The sequence below is a fragment of the Rhipicephalus microplus genome, unplaced genomic scaffold (genome assembly GCF_043290135.1).
Source record: "Rhipicephalus microplus isolate Deutch F79 unplaced genomic scaffold, USDA_Rmic scaffold_13, whole genome shotgun sequence".
Lineage (NCBI taxonomy): Eukaryota > Metazoa > Arthropoda > Arachnida > Ixodida > Ixodidae > Rhipicephalus > Rhipicephalus microplus.
Genome location: NW_027464586.1, coordinates 22,795,283 through 22,811,852, shown reverse-complemented (window position 1 = coordinate 22,811,852; position 16,570 = coordinate 22,795,283). Strand labels below are relative to the sequence as shown.

At 44.9% G+C, this 16,570-nt stretch overlaps 1 protein-coding gene across 2 annotated transcripts in view; it reads right to left on the bottom strand.

Annotated features, from left to right (window-relative positions):
• LOC119162992 (carboxypeptidase M-like) overlaps window positions 1-16,570 on the bottom strand; it is a 1,476,599-nt gene that overhangs the window by 429,648 nt on the left and 1,030,381 nt on the right. The gene's annotated exons all lie outside the window — the stretch shown is intronic.

Below are 16,570 nucleotides of genomic sequence, written 5' to 3'. Positions count from 1 at the left end.
AAATCTTTCGCTCTCTTGACATATTGTAAGGTGATTTTCGGACGACGGTCTTGATAGTGAGCTTATAAGGAACCTTATATGACTTCATCGCCTGAGGATAGCTTTCTCTGCATACAAGTTCAGGGTAGATCGTTGCGATATCCTCCGCGCATTTTACAACCCGTAGGTTATCTTGTTTACCTTGATATGTCTCGTTCCTTGCTACGGCCTAGACTAGAGCCACATCGTCCCAGTATATATATATATATATATATATATATATATATATATATATATATATATATATATATATATATATATCTTTAATTTTTTTATATCTTGTCTTGATAGCAAAAAGTCGTACGTCACTCCCTCTACCACGAACACTTCGCTCTCATTTTGCTGACCCTGAAACTCGATGTTTACAAAGGTCTACTTATCATGCAACGCTACTTTTACATCATAGCCTTGTACCCGTAGGACTCTTCCACTATGCATGCGACGTGCATCCACCATCTTTGCATTTATAATAGACACAGATGCATCGCTGTCTACGAGAGCCATCATCGGCTTGTTTGCTACTTTGATGGGAATGTGAAGTACACTAGAGGAACTTAAATAAACAGTCTCGTTTGGAATCATTGGGTGGGACTGATCACCGTCACGTATTAGTTTTTTTTCTGTCGAATCCTCCTGAGCTTCAGTGTCGGTATTATTCACTCAACCTCTTGGAGCGCGCCAGGTCAAGTTACCTGTGCTATTTGCGAGGTGACTCAGTTCTCGCTGATGACGGCTTGACCGGTCTGCTTTACTCTGGCTGAAACAGCTGCTTGACTTAGATGTTATTCTTGTTTCCGAAGTCGATGGTATATTCTGAAGACACTCCAGGAGGTCATCTAGTTTTTGGTGACCGTATTTGCACCTGCTTCAAGACTTCAGTGTGTAGTCCATGGATTATTAAGGGCACTACGGCCGTAGATGGAAGCAAAGGCTCAGCTAGCTTCAAAAGAGGTTGTTTCTCGAAAAAGTACTCAACAAGAAAGCTTTGCTTGGACTTGAAATTAAGGGCTGTACTCCATTTATGAACTGGACTGCTTCCGAATGCGGCCAGAAGTTTCTTTTTCCACCGACTCCAAGAGCCACCACTGTCTTCCTGAATGCATATTTCATACCACTTGACCGCAACACCCCTAAAGTAAACCCGCATGTTGATTTTATGCTCGTCAGAAAGCCACCTGTTTTTTTCAGCGGGATATTCGTAGAACTCAAGCCAACTTGCTGGACTTGGAGACATACCGTGGAAGGCATCAGGCTCAACAAATTTAGGCACCTGTTTCTCAGCATTTGGAGAGCTTATAAGGGATGTCATTAGCCGGTTCTGTTGCACAATCTGTTCCTGTTGCAGCTGAAGAGTTCTCAAAATGAGGCTCACCTCTTCCGTCGTAGACCTTGATCCTGAGTCTCTTCAGCGCGCTGGTTCGAGAACTAGGCTGTAAAAGGTCACCACACGCAAGTTTACTTTTACAGCACCTTTATTTCGTAGTTCCGTAGTGTCCACGGCTACCTTTTTCTTAACCTAGTTTATGAGTTCTTCCGAGCAGAGCTCACGAGGTAGGTAACCGCTGCTTCATCTTGAACTTGGTACTTTCAAGAAAATGATCTTGTCTGCGGAGGTCTCGTCAACGAAGAATGTCACCCACATGTTGGCTTTGATTGCTGGCTGCGCCAAAATAATGTAGTGTTCCTACTTAAAAAAATCAGAACAGCATTATAGCTTCAGTATGGAACTGGCGTCCATCGTAATCTGCTTTATTCCTAACTGCATCCTTCTCTTTCTTCCTGCCTCGGCTCTCGCGCTTCTTTTTCTCCTGTTCCAAGGCTTATACCGCTTCATCACTATTCTTCGCACCATGCATGCATTTACAAGAAAAATAACAACGCTTGCTGGAAGAAACAATGAAGTTTTACAGATTTTGCGAAATTCCACTTGCCAATACCCGATTCTACCGAAAGGCAACACTTTGCTGAACCAAGTCACGTTTCTAGACGAAATGCACTCGCCCTGGCGACAAATAGGTGCAGTACTCTTGTACAGCATAATTTATTGGAACTAAAGACTATAACAATGATTCCTTATTAGATCTAGCAAGAGCTTTTCGACTGTTATTTATGTGAAGCAATTTTATCTCAGTGGGAGGTCCCAAGAATAACGGCCACTGATTAATGAGCGCAAAAACACAGTGACTGTTTGTCCAGCAATTTCCAACTATGCTCATTCATGGAAAGCATTGCATTTCTCGCTCAAATACAGGTTGCACATAACCAACACTTTGGCATAAATAATGTTAAGTTGGTAGGTAGCATACATCCCGATGTTACTCTGTATACCCTCACTAACTTTGCAATATTTTCACTTCGACATGACTAGCTCCAAACGACTCTTTTTGATTAAATGGTACTTTGTACTTTACCTTTGAGTTAGCCACAGATACTGAATAGGCACCTCTTATGGGATGCTTGGCTCAATGTGTGGTCAGCACTGCACTCTTCGTCAGGGCACTTCTGTTTGCTACTTGCAGTACACAGCAAAAAACAGACATTCAAACAAAAACAAAGCAAGTATGGCAGCAGCATTCGTCCTTTGGAGATAGAAAGGGGGGAGAATTAATGCAGCATTGTTCTTCATAAGCTGCACACACATGCAATAACTGTTTTAGTTTGGCGCATCAATAAAATAAAAGAGTAAAAATGGTTAGAGGAGACAAGCGGCCACAAACTTGAAATTCTGCATTGCAGGCAGAAACATTCACTTGGGATTTTACAGTATATATTCTGTGCCATATATAAAAGTATACAAAGTGCTGAATTTCACTAACGCTTGCACACTATTAGGTCAATTTGAAACGACAATGTATTGCACTTGCTTCGCTGTCCAGCTGGTGATTCCGAAATTTCCGGAAGTTGCACAGACAGCAAAGTGGCCTGGCCAAATTTAGGTATACCCATTCCGACAAGCACCACTGACTTCAACTCCAAGTGACAGCACCGAATGAAGTAATTTAATAGTGGCATGTGACTAATGCTAAGTGTCTAAGCGTTTGAATAAAAAATGCAAGTATATTTTAGTTTCATGTTCAATTTTTATTGTTAATTATTCCGCGTGTCACCTTTTCTCTGATGCTCGGTATCGAGATAAAGGCAAACTATTGTTACACGACATCAGCAATGAAAGAGCATCATATACGACGAAGACAATGAAAACGACGGTGCGCGTGTTGTTGTTGCTGCTGTTCTTCCATCTTGGCTGCAGCTGCCTCTGACTGCCCCTGTATATTTTGTAAATATTCTTATTTCATTCGTTCTCTCACCCCCGTGGCATTTGGTGGTGTTGCGGGGTACAACACGATATAACAGAGATCTGCAGTGGCCGACGCTTAGATTTTTACACCATGGCAAATCAGGGAACCCCTCCCGCCGAGGCGACAACAACAACAACTGTTGTCCTTCCACAGCTAAAAGATCCTGGCACGTTCTGTGGCACGGATGATGTCGACATTGAAGAATGGTTGCCGTTGTACGAACGTACAAGTAATAATTACCGCTTGGGTGAAACTCTTATGTTAGCCAATATCCTGTTCTACTCAAAAGGAACAGCAAATGTGTGGTTCGAGAACCACGAAGATGAAATTTAAAGCTGGGATGTGTGCAAAGAAAGGATGCGCACCCTTTTCGGCAAGTCTGTGGGTAGAAAGGCAGCAGCCAAGAAGGAGTTGGCATCTCGTGCGCAAACGCCATCAGAGTCCTACGTGACTTACTTACAGGACGTGCTTGCCCTTTGCCGAAAAGCAGACAGTGGCATGGAAGAAACCAAAAAAGTAGCACACATATCGAAAGGCATTGCAGATGATGCATTAAACCTTCTCGTATGCAAGGACTGCAACACGCTCGATGCCATCATCAAGGCGTGCCAGCGTTTAGAGGCTGCAAAAAGTCGACGTATCGCCCATAATTTCACTCGACTACCAAACACAGCAGCAACCTGGTCGTGCAAAGACGGGCCTGCACTACAGATGCCGTTACCTGCAGAGCACGTGACCAAGATCATCAGATGTGAACTTGAAGCGTTGTCTCCTGCGTCCACGTGCTCCCATGCCTGTAACTCTAGCCCTCAGATGATGCCACTGGTACATGCTATTGTGCCACAAAAGCTTTCCCACGCTGGACTGGCATCCGAGTGCAATACAGCTCCCTCTCAGACGATCAACCGTCGTCGACCCCTTGTTTCGTATGCCCAAAGCCAAAACCTTCCGGCGCACTCTCGCAATTCAGCCGAGTGGAGGACTGCTGACGATCAGCCGATATTTTTCAACTGTCACCGTATCGAACCCGTGGCCCGCCATTGTAACACTCGGTGGTATTCGCATCAGGCGTCCAATGGGTACACCTATCGCCCAGAGAGGGATAATGGACGCCTTCAAAGTTACCGGAAGTCAACTCAGGCCACCAGTGAAGACGTTTCTTCTATGCCGCCATATCGACGTCGCTCTCCATCTCCGCATGCTCACCAGTCCCGTTCACGGCTCTCCCGTCGCCCGTCGTCTCGCTCGCCCCAATTTCGCCGACCAACGTCGCCGAGTGACCACCTGCCGTGGGAAAACTAGATGATGCAGCTGCCGAAGGTGATGCTGCATCGATCACTTGCGCGCCAAATCCTCTGACCATGCTGCCGACTCGACGCAACCTTATTGACGTTGAAGTAGACGACACACCCGTTGTTGCACTTGGGGACACAGGGGGCTCACATATCAGGGATGAATTCAGAACTTCGTTGCCGCCTTAGGAACGTTTTAAAGCCACCCACAGTACCACTCATCCAGGTTGCCGACGGCGACACGTTTCCCGTGCTTGGAATGTGCTCCGCGCGTATAAGTTTGGCTGATTGTTCCACGACAGTGCTATTTGCTGTGCTCAAGAAATGTTCCCATGAACTTATCCTTGGCATGGACTTTTTATCCGCCCACTCTGCCCTTATTTATTGTGGAACCAGCATGCTACAACTTGAATTACTCTGTACCATGACAACCCAACACCAGCAAAACCCCATCTGTGTTCTGCAGATCACGTTCGCTTAGCACCTCAAGCCATTACTTACGTGAACCTGAGATCTGTCCCTCCTGTTCCCGATGGTGACTACATGTTGACACCTATTGCTGACTTTCTGCTGGCCGAAAACGTTGCCGTGTCTCACACACTTTTGACAGTCACGGGAAATACAGCATCTCTTCCGATCCTAAACTTCAGCTGGTGCGCTCAAGTTATCCCGGATGGTATGACTTTGGCAAAAGTTTCTTCTATAGAAGCTGCCATTTCGGCGTTCGTTGCCGAATCTTCTTCGTCCTCTACTCCGTTCTGATCCTCGAAGAGCGCAGTAGATGCCACCATCGACAATATGATCGCCCCGGACCTTCTTCCAGCACAGACAGCTGATATCCGGCAACTGCTGAAATCCTACCGCGACATCTTTGATTTTGATGACCGCCCTTTGGGTCAGACATCCTTTGTAACTCATAGGATTGACGCTGGAGACGCCAGCCCAATCCGACGACGTGCTTATCGCGTGTCTAATGCTGAGCGACAAGTTATTCAGGACGAAGTTGATGAAATGCTCACAAAAGACGTCATCGAACCTTCCTGCAGTCCATGGGCATCGCCGGTAGTGCGAGTCACAAAGAAAGATGGCAGCTGGCCTCTTCTGCGTAGACTACCGTCACCTAAACAAAGTAACACGTAAGGACGTGTATCCACTGCCGCGGATTGACGATGCTCTCGACTGCCTACATGGGTATGCTTACGTTTCCTCTATCGACTTGCGATCAGGATACTGGCAGGATTCTGTCGATCATTGAGACCGTGAGAAAACCGCATTCATCACACCGGATACACTTTTCCAGTTCAAGATTTTGCCATTCAGTTTGTCTAATGCCCCAGTTACATTTGAAAAGATGGTGAACTCTCTCCTGCGTGGATACAAATAGTCCACGTGCCTGTGCTATCTCGATGACGTCATCATATTTCACCTACATTTGAAAGCCACCTTAGCCACCTAACGGCTGTTCTTGAGGTTTTCCGGACAGCGGGACTTCAGCTCAACGCTTCCAAAGGTCGCTTTGGCCGTCTGGAAATCACTGTGCTGGGCCACCTTGTCAGTGCTCGAGGCATGCAACCTGATCCTGACAAAATTCGAGTTGTCAAAGCTTTTTCCATACCACGTTCTACAAAAGATGTACGCAGTTTCATCGACCTTTGTTCTTACTTTCGACGCTTCGTGAAGAATTTTGCTGGCATTGCCCGACCACTTAGGGAGCTAGTGAAGAAGGACATGCCTTTTCATTGGGATACTGACCAAGCAACTGCCTTCAGCAGCCTTACAACATTATTTACTTCACCACCCATCTTGGCCCATTTCGACCCGTCAGCCCATACTGAAGTTCGTACCGATGCCAGCAGACATGAAATTGCTGCTGTTCTCGCCCAGCGGCAACGAGGACAGGATCGCGTCATTGCTTATGCCAGTCGCCTCCTTTTTCTTCTTTGGAGAGAAAGTTTTCCATTACAGAGCGCGTGTGCCTCGCACTAGTCTGGGCAGTCAGAAAATTTCGACGATACTTGTTTGGCCGCACCTTTTCGGTAATTACAGATCACCATGCCTTGTCCTGGCTGTCGTCCCTTAAAGATCCAACTGGACGACGTGGCCGTTGGGCCTTGAAGCTATAAGAATACAGGTTTGACGTGGCATAAAAATCCGGCCTAATGCACCAAGATGCCAACTGTCTATCCCGTCACCCAGTGAACCCACCCGATCTTACAGCACATGCTTCTGACCCTTGTGTCTTGGCTATGTCGGCTTTTACCGACATGCGCAAGGAACAGCTCAGCGATGTCCACTTGCGGTCTATCATGCAGAGTCTGCGTTTGCCCCACGTACACCCGTCGCTACACTTGTTCGTTCTACGTGATGGCATTCTTTACCGGTGCAACACCAGCGCCGAGGGACCAAAGCTACTACTCGTATTTCCTGCGACACTCCGTTCCGCTGTACTTGAACAGCTTCACGACGCCCCAGCCGCGGGACATCTCAGGGTCACGCGAACGTATGATCGCGTGCGGCGTAGATTTTTCTGGCCAGGCCTTTACGGTTCTGTGCGCCAATACTTCGCTGCCTGTGACTCCTGCCAGCGCTCCAAACATTCCACCTTGCCACCAGCTGGTCTTCTCCAACCAGTAGACATACCCACTGTTTCATTCCACCGCGTCGGTCTTGATCTCGTTGAACCATTTCCTACTTCTCTCACTGGAAACAACTGAATAGCCATAGCCACTGACTACGCCACAAGATAGCTATCACACGAGCTCCACCGGCAAGCTGTGCCACTGACGTCGTGGACTTCTTGTTTCAGGACGTAATTTTTTATCATGGCGCTCCTCGACCGCTTCTGACCGATTGTGGTCGCTCATTTCTTTCAAAAGTAGTAAGTGACATCCTTCGCTCGCGTTCGAGGCGTCACAAACTTACTAAAGACTATCACCCACAAACAAGTGGTCTTACCGAGCGCCTAAATCAAACCCTGACAACAATGCTCTCCATGTACGTTTCGAAAGATCACCTTGATTGGGATAGTACTTTGCCTTATGTGACATTAGCGTACAATTCGTCACGCTACGACACCACTGGCGTCTCCCCCTTCTATTTATTTTTCGGCGACCATCCAGCGTTACCCTTCGAGACTCTTCTCCCATCAACTACGCAAACGGTTACAGAGTACGCCCGGGATGCCACTGCTCGGGCTCAAGTGGCCCGCCAAATCGCACGGGAATGCCTCCTTGGCTCGCAGCTCTCTCAGAAGGCCCGCTACGATAGCCATCAAAGAGTAGTTTCCCACCCTCCAGGTTCACTGGTCCTCCTATGGAAACCATGCCGCCACGGTGGCCTCTCTTCGAAGCTTCTGTCTCGCTACTCGGGGCCTTACAAGGTTTTACGCCGGCTTACCGAGGTCACATAGGAGATTGCTCCATTGGACAGTCAGTCATCGTCGTCCGCACCGACCACTGACGTCGTCCACGTAAACCGCCTGAAACCATACATCTCCGCATATGATCCTACTCTTCTTTAGGCGCGAGACGGCGCCGCCAGCGGCGGGGGGTGATATGTTACATGACATCGGCAGCGAAAGAGCATCATAGACGACGAAGACGATGAAAGCGACCATGCTCGTGTTGTTGTTGCTGCTGTTCCTCTATCTTGGCTGCAGCTGCCTCTGACTCTCCCTGCATATTTTGTAAATATATTTATTTGATTCATTCGCTCACCCCCGGGACAATATCTTTAAAATATCGCATTACAATATGTTTATCAGCAACAGTCATACTACATTATACTAAGCAGTGCTAGCGATATCACTGCAAACATTCAGAGGAATGTCAACGGCATATTTCAGAGACCTCCACAGTCTTTCATTGAGATGCAGTTAAAGGCGGCAGCCGCTAAATGACTTTTCGACCCCTTTTTTTCAGAAACCGTGTGAGCTACTTTTCTTCGGAAAACTTGCGGGCACAAGGTGCAGACATCGACGGAAGTAGATATAGCCCCGATAACGGGGACTATACCCCTCGGATTTGATGTGCCGGCACTCATGCCGAACCGTTACAGCGAAGGCACCTTCTTCGTCCCCTTTCGCCCTGTGAGCTTGGAAAGCGCCCGTGCTAACGCGCTCTGCATCTCTCGGCGTTGCTCGAATCAGGTGATCTCTTCCGTATGGTGTTTCAGTTTTGTTCTCTTTTAATACATTTTTTTTCCGATAGCGAAACAGCAAGAGCCGCGATGCGCCACAGCATAGGTCACTGGTGGCCGACTGAGACGAGAAAATCACTAACAGACACTGCGAAAATAGCGATAGCCAAAAGGACAACAAGCTGGACGCAACTTAAGCAACTACTGCCGGCACAGGACCTGCAAACGGTAAAATAAACGCTGCCGGCAGAATATGCCGCACTAATATTTATAGGTGCATTATTGCAATCAAATACAGCCCAGCTGTCCCAGTCCTGCTAATCGAAGAGGATTGTTTATCTACAAGGAACACGCCAACTGAACTTCGGTCGTGTCGCTTGAAAACGCAACTGCAAGGAAAATGATGGGATGCACAGTTTTGTCGGTGACTCACGCGAGACGTAGAGGAATTTCGTCGACTATAACGCAATGCGTACTGTAACACGACTCAAGACAACAGCTGTCAAGCCCCCACCGCCAAACCCTTGGTAACCAACTTCAAGGTCAGGGGCACGCGACACCGTTGCACAGAATTCACAAGTACACCGAAGCCGCGAGCACAAAAAAAAAGAAACAGCCGCTTTCGAGTAAGCCTCTGTGTGACATGAAAGCAGCGTAAACATTTAAGACATACGCATTTTGTCAGCAGTCGAAGAGGCCGAGGCGGCGAAAATTCACGAGAGCTGTGAAATATCCCTTACCTGATAGCGAAATCCACAAAACTTGTTATCTGGTCAGCTTGGCGGGAAAGCTCCGACACAATGGTGACTCGAAGCAGTGAAGTTAACGACACCTTGCGCAAACTTCTGGCGGCATATCGTCTGACTTTACGCAACCACAGGTTAACCTATCAGATTAGGACAACGAATTGACGTCTTAGGGTCGCGAAGCGCTGTTGAACAAGGTTCTTTCTGACAAGTCCTCGACCGCGACGTTGCGGCGTGACAAGCGTCCATGATGGCTGGCGAGCACCGCGCATGCGCGATCTTGCGTGCGCCGCGTCTTGGAAATTCCCTTCCTCGATGTGCCACGTACATACATCACGTGACCACGTCGCAGAAATGTTATCGCGAGCCTGTGTTAGGGTGTCACGAAGGGGCCCACGCATAAAGGAGCTTCTTGTTGAAACAATATTAAAACCATGGTTTGTTTTTCAGCTATAAGCTCGCTGTATTTGCTGCACCTCCGCTGCAGTACAATATCCTGTGTTTTGAGAATAAGACAGTTCGTAGAAATGGTGAGCCGGTCGTAGTTAACTTTCGCATGCAAAAACATTATAAGTACAGCATGAAATTATGCGCATGTGCTGTTTGACTGACGAGATGAACTCACGCATTCAATTGTGCAAAGCACGCATACGCTATTTTTTCTCTGCAATTTCAACCACTTTTTTATTGTGAAGCGAATAAAACAGAAAAAAAGCTTCCTTTCCAGGAATAAAAAAAACATTGTGCACCAGCTTTGGTAATTCCAACGCACTTGGTTTTTTATTTGTTGTTGTGCGCGCAGTCTTACAACCCTGAAATGCTTGACGATAGGACAGATGAATTTTCAGATCAGAGGGACCGCAGTAATTTGAAAATTCGCACAAGTTCATAACAACGCGTGGAACGCACCATTACATCGATACTGGTTTCAACGACATATCAGTGATGATAATAAGATGGAACAACCAATGTTTACATGCTCTCTTTGGCGAAACAACCCGCTTACGACAATGCTGCTGTGCCGCATTATCACCTATATCCAACAAGTGTGGCTGCTGTGTGTTCGTGCCAAAAAAAGGGGGAAGGGTAATGCGCGTGGCGTGTAAGCCTCGAAAAGAAAGAAGAAAACGAGAAATGTTTGCGTCCCAACACCCCCCTAATATTATGATGGACTCCGTGTGGTAGTGGTCTCTAGAAATTTCACTATCTATCATTTAAAGAGATAATGAATGAAAATTCTGAAAACTGATGAAAACACGGAACTTCTGTTAGGAAGGCGCCCATGTTAGGCTAAACAAAGCTCATATATTTTTCAGTTATTTGGTTGTACTTTTGGTAGATTGTCACAGCTTGGCGGTCGCACGTGACCCTTGCGTCACATTCTCCGAGCCACGCGCAGGGTGCAGGTGTTCAGACCCTTCTCTTCCCTTTTTCCACCGCTACTTTCATCCTGCTTTTTCTTCACACAAAAGCGCTGATGCTTTAGCTCCAAGCCGGGAGCATTACTCGCTGCCAGTGCCGTTCGTAGTGGGGTCATTCCACGCCAAACATACCAGCTATTTTGGCGACCACCTCAAATCTATTCAAACAAATATCCTGCTGATTTACTGCATTGACATCAGTCCACCACTAGAAAAGAAGAAAAAACTGCGTTCACGTGAGTTTCGGTTTCAGTTTATTTACCAATCTTTTTCAGCAATCATGTTAAAGTACAGTGATTCAATGTTTTCATAAAATTGCAATGGTCAACAGAAAACAAAATGTAAATCAGATTAAAAAGTGAAAAAGATGCAAGGACAGGAATTAAAAGCTGCTAAAAAGCAGCTTGGCGGGATTCCTGACCCTGAGCAGATTGGCCGCAAACACGTGTTGATGTAAACAAAAAGAAATAAAATACAAGCAAGTAAAACAGAAAAAGTACAAGAACGCATAATACAAGCAAGCAAAGTATCAACAAATTTAGCAGCAAACTTCAACTGTAGACATAATGTAAAATCGCAAACACTGAAAGAATGCGACATAATATTGGAGAACAAAGTGAGAAGGAATACAAAGGAACTTAATTTATATATTTAAGAAACACTACCTTGAAACAGTATGCATAACGAAAACACAAAAATTTCAAGTTTGCAAAAAGTGCTATCCCAATTTATCCAAATGTCGTATCGCTGTTGTTAATAAAAAAATATTTTTTTATAGTGTCACTTCCTCTTTCAATACCAAATTTAGTTTATATAGCAAGTAATGGTGACTGTGCAAGGTGTTTTAAGCTAATCAATATTAGTGCAATTTTTTAGCCACATACACTACAAGAATTTAGCCGAACGGGGTTATGTTTGCTGTTGTTATGTTGCATTACTGCTCTTTAGGTGAATATCTGAGAAATTAAGAATTATTCCATAGAAAGTATATTTTGCAAAAAAATACCTTTGCACCCCTCAGGTCGGAAAACTTTAGGAGTAAAATCACAAATTTCCCGAAATCATCAGCTTTGTCCACTTTGAGGCAAATTGCCATGAAGTAGTGGTCTAATTAAAGATAACATTTATATCTAACTGGAATGCAAGCAAGCAGTTCTTTTGATATCTCAAGTTTTATCATTACGAGTTTTCTTTCATGGAAGAAAATAATTTTTCAAGTTTCCAATTGGCAGCTATCTTCCCATTGGGTTATATGGCAGCTTCCCTCTTGTTCTCCGTGGCCCCGGCATTTTTCAAGACAGACACGGCGTATCCTCTCTGTCTGAGTATAAATCGACGACAGGTCTCGCACGCGGGTGATGTTATCGCATGCGCCCTTCGCGCGACTGAGATGGGTCGGCTTGCTTCTCGTTTGCTTCAGCCGCGTTCGTAGTGCTTGCTCGCTTTCATTTACTGGCGGCTAGAACACACGATTTCCGGGGACTGTTATCGATTTAGACTTTATACGGCGCGTGACGACGATGCAGATATCAGAAACAGTCAAGAGTATTCATATCACAGTAAAAAGAATAAAGAGGAACTAAGAGAAAGCGAATGTTAGTTACACGCTCCTATGCTCTCTGTCCACATATCGTGCCCCCCCCCCCCCCCCCCTTGAAAAAAAAGTGGCCTGATAGTGGCATTTCGGTTAGAAATAACGAATCAGAGAAGCCAACTTGTGAACTTTTTCATAAGGTCCGCTGAAGAAGGACATTGTCTCCGTACCTACAATAACAGCACTTCGTCTGTTGGCACCCACGGCCATTTTCTTCTTCTTCCCTCGAACTGAGACACCCGTTAGCTTTACGTCAATCTTTGCCGTGCCTCTAACGGACAGTTTTTACAGTGAGCGCGGAGACTATTCTGCGCTACCAAACATGAAAATGAAGACAGCTCACAAGCATTACTTATGACAAGAAGGGAAGACGCTCGTGTAACGTTTTTTCAAAGAAAGATTCCCCGCTGGACGCAAAGGGAACAAGTTATCTAGCCAGTGATGGTCAGAATGGTTTTCCGTATAACATCCTCATGATATTGGCTCTGCATAGTATTTGGAAGTCGCGCATGCCCATACGTCATGCTTAAATCGACACTCAACGAGCTGCAAAACTTTCGAGAATCCTCCACTTAGTTTCAGGATTTTGCGAAAAAAATGTAAAACAGTATGCACGACGGGTGCCTCGCATAGAATTACGATTCTATATGAAACAATTTTGAAAATTTTGTATTGTTCCGAATTGTTTAATAATCACAATGACGAGGAAAATGGCACATATCATGTTAGGTGGGAATATATTATATGCGAAACACGAATGAGGAAGGCTGATAGAATCACTTTGAAATCAGGACAACGTTAAAAGGCGGACGTAAATTATGCCTTACCAGACAAACATGTCACGATTATCATTTGAGGACGTTAGGACAATCATTTACTCTCATGATCTAATTACGATGGTAAATTACCTAATTCATACCGAATTGGGTATATGTGAAGCAAGCAAAGCGACCGCCAGAACACTATGAGTGTAGCATATAGTCTTGTATTACATCACACGCAAGTCATCATTGTTATATATGAACGTGTCAACTACCTTCGTCGTCTGTTCACGTCATGTGATAGAAAATTGGTATATATGGAGCTAGCAAAACGGCCGCGAGGGCACTATGAGCGCATTATGTAGTCATTATTTACATGACCCTCATGTCATATTTATCACTATTGGACGTGTCAATTACCTTCATCGTCTGTTCACCTCACCTGTTACCAAGTTTGGTATATGTGGAGCTAGCAAAACAGCCGCGAGCGGGCTATGAGCGTCGTCATCATCATTAGCCTGACTACGTTCTCAGCAAGACAAAAGCCTCTACCATGTTCCGCCAGTCAACTCGGTCCTATGCTTTCTGCTGCCATCTTACACCCGCAAACTTCTTAGTCTCATCTGCCCACCTAACCTTCTGTCTCCCCCTAGCCAGCTTGCCTTCTCTGTGAATCTAATTAATTAGCCTTAATGAACAGTGGTTGTCCCGTCTACGGACTACATGCCCGGCTCATGTCGATTTGCTTCCTTGATTTCAACTAAGATATCCTTCACCCCGGTTCGCTCCCTAATCCACTGTGCTCTCTTCTAGTCTTTGAAGGTTACACCTACCATTTTCCTTTCCATTTATCTCTGCGTCGTCCTCAATTCAGGCTGAACCCTCTTTGTAAGGGATCCAGGTTTCTGCTCCGTAGTTAAGTACCGGCAAGATGGAGCTGTTATATACCATACTTTTGAGGGATAGTGGCAATCTCTGTCATAATTAAGAGTGCTTGCCATGTGAGTGCAGCATGTAGTAAATATTTACATGACATGCATGCCATGGTCATTATTATTGGACGTGTTATTTACCCTTGTCATCAATTCACGTCACGTGATACTAACTTTGTTGTATGTGGATCTAGTGAAACGACCACAAGCACTCTATGAGCGTAGCATGTAGTCATGTTTTACATCACACGCATGTCATGATTATCATACTTGGGCGTGTCACTTACCCTCATGGTTTATTCATGTCAAGTGATACCAAATTTGGTACATGTGGAGCTAGCAAAACGGCCGTGAGCATGCTATGAGTGTAGCAAGTTAATATGATTTACATGACACGCATGTCATTATTATCTTGTTTGGACGTGTCATCTATCTTCGTCGTCTGTTGACGTCACCTGATAGCAAATTTGGTATATATGGAGCTCGAGAAACGGCGGCGAGCGGGCTATGAGCATAGTTTGTAGGAATTATTTACATGAGACTGCTGTCATGATTATTATTATTGGACGTGTCATTTACCTTCGTCATCCGTTCGGGTACCGTAATACCAAACTTGGTATATATGAAGCTAGCGAAACGGCCGCGAGAGCATCATGAACGTGGCATGTAGTCATGTTATTGCATGACACACATCTCTTGAGTATCATGTTTGCACCAGTCATATACCGTCGTCATTCATTCAGGTACCGTGATACGAAATATGGTATATATGAAGCTAGCGAAACGACCGCGAGCGCCGAATGAGCGTGACGTGAAGTAATGACTTACATGACATGCATGTCATGATTTCGATGTCGGGGCATGTCAGGTATGTTCGACATGAAGTCATGTCAAACCATAGCAGTTTTGCTCTATGTCATGCGAACGAAACCACTGCAGCAGCAGGAAGACCATGAAATGTAAAGCATGGCATTCATGACGTACATGTCATGATTTTTATGTTACGACTGGTCAATTATGCTTGTCTTAGAGTCGTGTTATAGCATACAAATTTTGGTATACATCCCATTAGTGAAACAACCAGGAGAGTTATTAGCCGTAGAAAGATAGATAGATAGATAGATAGATAGATAGATAGATAGATAGATAGATAGATAGATAGATAGATAGATAGATAGATAGATAGATAGATAGATAGATAGATAGATAGATAGATGGATAGATAGATAGATAGATAGATAGATAGATAGATAGATAGATAGATAGATAGATAGATAGATAGATAGATAGATAGATAGATAGATAGATAGATAGATAGATAGACAGACAGACAGACAGACAGACAGACAGACAGACAGACAGACAGACAGACAGATAGATAGATAGATAGATAGATAGATAGATAGATAGATAGATAGATAGATAGATAGATAGATAGATAGATAGATAGATAGATAGATAGTAGATAGATAGATAGATAGATAGATAGATAGATAGATAGATAGATAGATAGATAGATAGATAGATAGATAGATAGATAGATACGCTTATAGTCACTTAAGTTCTCTAAGAAATGCTTCACAATTAAAAAGAAACGAGGGGCGTGGTTGTTTGCCTGTCGGGCTTGCAATGTGACGTACGTCTAGAAGGCCAAGGTTCGAGTCTCACTGAGTCAACTTTTTGTTTTAAGTTTTTTTTTTCGGACGTACTGCTCGTATTTAGCTGTCCTTACGGTCTGCGTGCGAGGAAATCTGTGAAGAAAGAATTAAAAAGCCAAATTTTGGCCCAAGTTCTATATTTTCTTGAGAAATGTGCTACTACTTCTTTCGGTAGGGCCATGCTACTCTTCTTCGGGCAGTGCTATATTACTGTTTTCAGGATGAGTATTTTAACCCTTTCTGAGAGAATCACTATGATCTGCCCCGAAAATAGATGATTTAGTCTGGAAAAGAGAGTGAAAAATGAGACAAGATAGCGCTCTCCCAGAGAAAGTGCCCAGCACTCTCTTTTTTAGGTAGTACGTGCCTTGTCTCACGCCAATAAAGTTGTGCCGTTGAATTGCTTGAGGATCTCTACTGAAGAACGAATGATCATGTCTGGCTGGCTCCCAAGTGCGTGATCGGCGACATCGGGCACTTTCGTTATAGCGAACGGACACTCACAAGAGCATAAGGCCACGCCACCACACCGCCATAAAAAGGACGACCTGGCATAGCCTTCCTGAGCGTCGTGGCACAGAAGATTGTGTGTTTAACGTATACGCTTTAGTATTACTTGGAGTATTTCAGTGTTCTTTGAAGCGCGGAGTAGTTCATGAAGCCTGTCTCGCTTATGCTGTCGTCGTCACTT